The following is an 8,480-nucleotide window of genomic DNA, read 5'->3' as shown; positions in this document are numbered from 1 at the left end:
AGATCAGACAGCCATTTGTCTGAGATGGTATAGATTCTCCTGCTTGAGCAGGGGGCTGGACTAGAAGATCTCCAAGGTCCCTTCCAGCTCTATTCTATTCTATTCTATTCTATTCTATTCTATTCTATTCTATTCTATTCTATTCTATTCTATTCTATTCTATTCTATTCTATTCTATTCTATTCTATTCTATTCTATTCTTGACTAATTGGTATACATCATCTTTGTAAAAAAGATGGCTGATCCTTAGGATATGCCATCCTATAAGTTTGTAGGCTTTCTGAAACAGAATTTGGTCCCTAAACTGAGCTTCAGGTCATAATATTAAAACAGATATCAAGAGAATGAGGTATCAGACATACAATCTTTTTTAAAAAATGAAGTTCCACAGATTTCTGAATCCTTATTTGCAAACTTGATATACACCAGAGAGAACACAAATTTACAAATTTGGAGCCAATGTACTGTAAACCATGTTGTCATGAAATATTTGCAGTCATAAATCATTTTTTTCAATGCCGTTGTAACTTCAAATAGTCACTGTTGCTAGTCGAGGACTATCTGTATATCAACACTGGTAACTTTGGATTTTTTGCTTTGACAACGGATGGAGATGCAACCATTTTCTTCTTATGTTTTACTCAGAGTTAGAGTTAGATGATGCTGGGGGAAGGTATGTGCATGAGAATTTAGCTAGACATAACAATATTGAAGCTAGTGTGTGAACCAAGGTTATTGAAATAAAAGATGATACGAATTGGCGGGCTAGAGAACTGGAGGGGAAGCCTGCAGTTCAAACTAATTGGAGAATGTGATTTATGATTGTTAATTGGAGGAGGGAATTGTGCTTTGATACTATGTGCTCAGGGGAGGGGAACTCAGATTTTAGCTTCAATTATGTTAATGGCGATGCTATGCTACTCAAATAAAGATTCTTTAAGGTAAACAATGCCTCAAAGTTCTTTGAAGCATTTCATCTGTTGGAACCATGACAATATCATTACATTATTTGGGTTATGATGTTAAGACAAATATCATCATTCTGGTTTGCTCTTACAAGCATTGTGGCTTTTATCAGATGCCTATGTTCTGGTTTTTGGTTGCATTTGAGGCACACTGCCCAAAATATGTCAAAATTAATAGCCATTCTTGCTGTGATTGAAATACTGCATTTGCCACAGATTCAGGTGAAACTCGAAAAATTAGAATATCATGCAAAAGTTTATTTATTTCAGTAATGCAACTTAAAAGGGGAAACTAATATATGAGATAGACTCATTACATGCAAAGCAAGATAGTTCAAGCCGTGATTTGTCATAATTGTGATGATTATGGCTTACAGCTCATGAAAACCCCAAATCCACAATCTCAGAAAATTAGAATATTACATGCAATCAATAAAACAAGGAGTGTACATAGAACAATATCGGACCTCTGAAAAGTATAAGCATGTATATGTACTCAGTATTTGGTTTGGGCCCCTTTTGCAGCAATTACTGCCTCAATGCGGCATGGCATGGAAGCTATCAGGCTGTGGCACTGGCATTGGCTTGTTCTTTTACTTAACAAATTGGTTTTTCAATAGTTTCTTTTCTATATTCAACTTTGATTAAACTGGTTCTATACTTGGCAATGACTGAAGTACAGAAGCGACTGACGCAAGCCATACAAATTCTGCCTAAATACAATCAAAGTTCTACTCTTTTAAGCGGCTTGTAGTAGTTCCAAGCCGGCACCCCTCTCCTTGTGACTTTTGTCTTCACATTATATACTGTTAGAGCCAGTGCTTTTTTTGTAAAAGAAAAAGGTGCTGGAACTCACACATGTCATACAACCTGCCTGGCCTACCCTACAAGGTTCCATCCAAAAAAGGTGCCGGAACTCCGTTCTGAGCGTTCAATGAGAAAAAAAGCCCTGGTTAAAGCTATCATTGTCCTAAAAAAAGAAGAAAAGCCCGACTCCATTTTCCCCCTCTGTCGTGCATAATTTTATATCATATCCTAACCTTCCCTTACCTTTAAATTAAAGATTTTTTTTAAAATTTAAAATATAAGGATATTATAGTTACTGTACTCTTTTCTGCATCTTTCCCAGCTCTGCTAGATATTTTTCATAAGTAATTGTATTATTTCTGGATTGTTTGGCCAACATGTCAGTTAACCATTATTAGTTACTCTAAGGTAGTAGTAGTTCCTCAAATAATTTAGTTTTCATGAAGAATCACTGGAAAATCCTTCAACTTTCAGGGTTTCATGGATTAAGTCACTGATCTTTTCCCTATTCAGCTATATACTGGATTCAACTAATATTAGAATTTTACGGTAGAGCAAGATATTATGACTTGAGCTAACTTTTTTTTAACCCCAATAGTACCCATGAGTCAGAAATTTGAGCTGGTTCACACACCACAATAAACAGTAGAATACAATTTCTGCAATGTAATTTACATAATAGCATGTAATTAGCTATAGCTAATGCAATTACAACATAGTGACATAATAACATATAATATTAACAATAGCGTGGCTTCATATGATGAGTTGATTTGCATAACATGCTAAGACAATGGTTGGATTTGAACATCAATGCTATATTACAAATTCCTCAATTCCATTTTAGCTTAGAGCATTGAAAAAAAGACAGCCAGACATTTCTGAAGTAGACTGTCAAAAAGGCCTAGACTTAATCTTTTATTCTGAGCAGTTCTGTAACCCTATTTTGGGAGCCATATTAGCTGTCTTAACCGCTGGTTTATTTCTGGGGAAAGCTAATTTCTGATGCCCTGACAAAATGCTCCCTCATATCCCTCAAGAAACATCCTTATTCTTTACAGCCACTAATTTCTTTGCATAGAACCCCTCAAGGAAATGTCTATGGAGATTCTCAATCATCCACAGTGGTTGTCTCAGCTGAAATGAAGAAACTTCTTGGATGAGAAGCAAAACTTTTTAAAGGAAAAAACCAAGAAAGACCTGTTGCCTTTTGAAAAGCACCTTTGGGACACTCAAGGAAATGTGTCTGAAATTTGTTATAGATAAACTGCACCATTTGGACTTCTACTACTGAACATTTCATCTGACACTATTTCGACTTGAAAAAGTTATGGTATTACATCTCTGATTAGGGGGAAAAGAACCATTTAAGAATAACCATTACAATCCAAGGTATCTCTGTCTACTTAACACAGAGTGACTATGTAAGTCAGGGTGGGAAATCTCTCTATGGATCTTAAAGCAACCTCTCCTTCAGGTATTCCCTTAATCAGAACATCTATCTTCTCCTTTCTTTCCCAAAAACTTACTCACAGATATTCACATCCTGGAATGACAGGTCATAAGAGCAAGGAGCTGCTTGAAGAGATCACCTGCATGTATATCTTCAGCACAATCATCTTCCTTCCTGCTGTTTAAAATTTAAAGCTGAAGAAAACCACACTCCACCTCCTATGATAGAAACCGCATTCTCAGAAGTCATTTCAGTACTTGCGCCAATTGAGTTACATTTTTCAAAACATTTTCTGTAAACTATTTACTGGTGGGGGAAGGTAAAAGATCTCCAGGTTGAAACTTCGCAAGGCATCAAATTAGAACCATTCTATTAATAGGAAAGGATTCCTTCCTTAAGAAGACCCTAAGAGTCACACAAGCTTCTAGCAGAATTACAAACCCTTGTCTTAGACAGGAATCTATCTTCAAATATTCAATGGCTTAATTTGCACAACCTGGTCACTAAACCCAGTATTATGCTAAGTCCACTAAGCCTGGTGTGGGCATAGGGGGATGCCACAATGTGTGTGACACAACTCTGCCTTTTTTGTATGTGTTATGTCATTGTCAGGTGCAAAGTAGGACTATACGTTAAGTTGCAATTCAAAAAGATTTACTGTTTAAGCCTATACACAAGAATCTAGTCAATTATAGTTCATATCTGAATTGGTGCCAGGTAATGGTCAATGGGATTCAAGAGAGGCTGGATTATTTGTGACAATGTAAGTACTCTAAGTTGATGACACATTGAACTCTGACGCAGAGCTCTGCCTGCTCTTCTCCTATTTGTAAATACGCAAGGGACAGAATTTGCACTGTGACTTTATGATGTATTTTAGTCATTATGATGAAATTTCATCACCTATGCATCACTAAGGTGAAAATTGACTATACCTAACATATTAGACAAATACAGCATGACACACCTAAATGTATTGGTTTTAAATAACTTTATTAGATTTTAAAATAAAGAGATAAAAACTTACAAGAGCCAATTATAAAGGTGGGATATAAAATAAATAGATAAAGATAGAACATAGACAAAAAAGAATGAAAACAAAAGCAAAAGTGCAGAAATAAAAAGAAATACAAAGAATGACTTTTTTCTTTTACAACAGGTATAAGTATAAAGGTAAAGGTAAAGGTTCCCCCACTGGGACGAGTAACAGGCGCTCACTCTGTTACACGGCACTCGGGATTCGACCCGCCAAACTGCCGACCTTCTGATCGACAAGCTCAGCATCCTAACCCACTGAGCCACCACATCCCTGATATAAGTGTAAATGTACATTAAACATTCTAAGTTACAAGTTTACTCATTTTTCTACTATCTATTATTATTTCTATTTGTCAAAATCATATATCATAATATTTTCTGCTTCACAGAGGGAGCTTACACAATTAAAAGTATTACAAGAATGCAGCCATATGAATTTGGTTAAAAGAGGATATTCTTTGTTCCCTTTCCACAGTACACTTTTGCCAGCAATCAGTTCCAAAGAAATCAGTTTGAGATATTAATCTAGCTCATGGCTGGATAAAATCAATAGTTTCTAAAAGTTTTTTGAGATAGGGGCCTAAACAGCCAGAAGTTAACTCAAGAAACTCAGAAAGATACTGATTTGCAGCATCTAATAGAGCACACCATCTGCCTGAACAATAGTTGCAATAATCACATGAATCTCTTAAGTATTCTTATTAGCTGTGAAAGTTTCAGCAACCTGTAAAAAACAATTATTTTCTTAAAATTGGAAAAAGTATGTTTTCCCTCCTGTTATTATTATTTAAACAACTGACACTTCCTTCTACCCATAGAGATTGAATGCAAGCAGAGTGCCTTTTCAGAATCAACATTTAAGCAATCTATTATTAAAGAGCAAACTAAAAGATCCAGTGATTGTAATAATCACGAAAAGCAAATTAATAATACACAGAACATTCAAAAAGCAAAACAATTTCCTGTCAAACTTAAGATATAGAATTTATTTATTATCTTATTCAAAGGGCATCCAAGACTGTGCCAAATGAGAATAAAGTCCTTGAAGTCATATTTCTCATAACCAAAAGCTACTAGACGGGCTGCAAAATTCCGAAGCTTGTTAAATGGCAACAAAAGTATGATGGCCTTACTATAGCCTGCTCACCACCCATTTTAGGGAAAAAACTTTCATTCAGAAAAATTGTAAGCCATGTAATAATAATAAAAAAAACACACTATGATCAAAAACCCAGATTAATTAATATCCTCGCAAGCTGTTTTGGACCAACTGAAGTATCCGAACTATTCTGGACTAACAGCAGTGCAACAAAGCTGAGATACATTATATTCACAGCTCAGCTGTGGTGTAGCTGAAACTATTTCAAAGCTATAGTTCTGTTATCTGCCATCATTCTGCATCACTTTTCCTCCCAGGTTTTTGACTTTTGGTTATCTAAAAGCTGATTCTGTAAGCTTGATTCTTGCTTTGAAAGCCAGATATGAAGTGTCAGACTGCTGGATTTCTTTCCCCTCCTCTCCCTCTGTCTCTTTTTTTGTAAAACAAAAGGGTTTTATTTCTAGACAACCTGCAGGGGTGGGTCTGGGCTGGGTCTGTGGTTGTCAGCCCTTTGAGGCAGACCAGATAAAGAAACAGACACTGCACAAAGTAATCATGCTACTTTATTGTTGTAGAATATTTTAACAGAGAGAGACAGTTTGGTGTAGTGGTTAAGTAAGAAATCAGGAAACCAAGAAAGCTAGTCCTGCCTTAGGCATAAAGCCAATTAGGTTACCTTGGGCAACTTACATTCTCTCAGCCCTAGGAACAGGGCTTTTTTCTCATTGAACGCTCAGAACGGAGTTCCGGCACCTTTTTTGGATGGAACCTTGTAGGGCAGGCAAGGTGGGTTGCATGACATGTGTGAGTTCCGGCACCTTTTTCTTTTACAAAAAAAGCACTGCCTAGGAAGGAAACAGTGGCAAACCACTTCTGAAAAATATTGCCAAGAAAATGGCAAAACATGTCCAGAATAAGACACAATTAAACAGAAGAAAAAATATTAAGAGAATTGTAAAAGCCTGCCCTTTTTAAAGGGCCAATAGGTCAAAGCTGGGCTGTTCTGAATCTGTCTCATACTTTCTATTTTCTCAGGGCTAATAATTGTACATTCTCTGCCAACCCTTTCTCATGGACACAACTAAATTTCCCTATGGTGATTTTCACCTCTTCTCCTCCTCAGCTCAGTTTCACAGGAAGTGAAGACAGTTGTAAATCATCTTCAAATTGCATTTGGGAAGTGAAAATGGAGCCGGGGTAGAAGGGCCTTTGATTTAATCAAGAGTAGAAATTTCCTTGACCAACATAACCAGAACTCACATAAGAGGGATGGTATTAAGGTCACATGAAGTGTTAGATCTGCTTTATACTGCTTTGGCAAGACCACATTTGGAATACTGTGTCCATTTTGGGTAACATGATATAAAAACAGTATTGCGACTCTGGAAAGAGTGCAGAGAAGAGCAACAAAGATGGTTGCTCTAAAACATACGATGAATGGCTGCAGGAAGAGGGATGTCAACGCTGTTAACATTGAATGTTATTGCTTGACATGAGATGAAGAAGTAGCTATTTCATATGTTAAACTTGTGTATTGCTTTAAGACTTGTGTATTGTTTTAGTTTAAAATTGGTGCGAGGGAAGAGTAGGAATTCACTTTGAAGGCCATTTGTCTCTCTAAAGAAGATAAGACTTTGGTGGTTCTTCTAACGGAAGGGAAGCTGATTCTTTAAATTAATTGGAGAATATGATTAATAACAAAATTAGAAATATTGTGTAGTGGGTCCGACGCAAGAGAGACGCCAGCCGGTGTGTGAGTTCAGCTCTTTATTGGAAGGGGAAGTGAACTGGGGAATGAGGGCTACCTGACCTCCTTATATTATTATTATATTATTATTACCTATAAAGCCCTACATGGCCTGGGTCCGGGGTATTTGAGGGAACACCTACTGCCGGCATCAAACGCCCTTCGCCCAGTGCGCTCCCACAGGGAGGGTCTGCTCAGGGTTCCGCCGGTAAGAGATTGCCGGCGGGTGACACCCAGGGATAGGGCCTTCTCGGTGGGAGCGCCTGCCCTCTGGAACCAGCTGCCGGTGGAGCTGAGGACTGCCCCCAACCTCCGATCATTCCGCCGGGGCCTGAAGACCTGGCTCTTTGAGCTCTCGGGCCCAGGCTGAGGAGTAAATTATTTTAATAATACAGGGTTGATTTAATATTTTTTAAATTGGTTTTTAACTTTTGTATGCTTGATTTTTAACTCCCTGTAAACCGCCCTGAGTCCTCAGGGAAAGGGCGGTATATAAATGCAATAAAATATTAAAAATATTAAATATTAAAAATATTATATACCAGGCCAGGTAAGCTAACAGCCAATGGGGTTGGCCCTAGGTTTCCCGCCAAAACTGTCCAGGCCAACGCCCCCTGGTGGCTGTTGCTATGCAGGTGCCTGCATACATAACAAGAAAGGTGGAAAATTGTGTTTAATTATATTGTGCAAGGGGCGGAGATTTCAGATTCCAGCTTCCTTTGAGCAAGCATTTGCCGGTGTATTAGGCTAATAAAGGACTTTTAAGGTTAACAATGCTTCAGAGTCACTTGAAAAGCCCATACATCGGAAACTTGACAAGGGTATATCTAGTCTAATGAAGAGAAGGACTTGGAGTGACAGAGTAGCAGTCTTCCAACATTTGAGGGGCTGTCACAGAGAAGAAGGGGACCACATTACTCTCCAAAGCCCCTGAGCTCAGGACAGGAAGTTAAAGGATGGAAGCTTATCAAGGAGAACCAGCCTGGAACTAAGGAGAAATTTCCTGACTGAAAACAATTAATCAGTGCAACAACTTCCCTCCGGAAGTTGTGGGTGTGGAGATTTTTAAGAAGAGATTGGATAGTCATCTGTCTAGAAGGTTATAGAGTTTCCTGCTTGAGCAGGAGGTTGAACTAGAAGAAGAACTCTGTTATTCTAGATTCAGATCTGGACAATCCTTCTAGACATCTCTTGCAACATTATTAATGTCTTTTGCATGTATAGTTTTTTGATGATTTTTAACCTATAAAAGGTAAAGGTAAAGGTTCCCCAGCACATGCGTGCTAGTCGTTTCTGACTCTAGGGGCCGGTGCTCATCTCCGTTTCAACGCCGAAGAGCCAGCGCTTGTCCGAGGACGTCTCCGTGGTCAT

The sequence above is a fragment of the Vipera ursinii genome (genome assembly GCF_947247035.1).
Source record: "Vipera ursinii genome assembly, chromosome: 1".
NCBI lineage: Eukaryota > Metazoa > Chordata > Lepidosauria > Squamata > Viperidae > Vipera > Vipera ursinii.
This window is presented reverse-complemented; position numbering follows the sequence as displayed.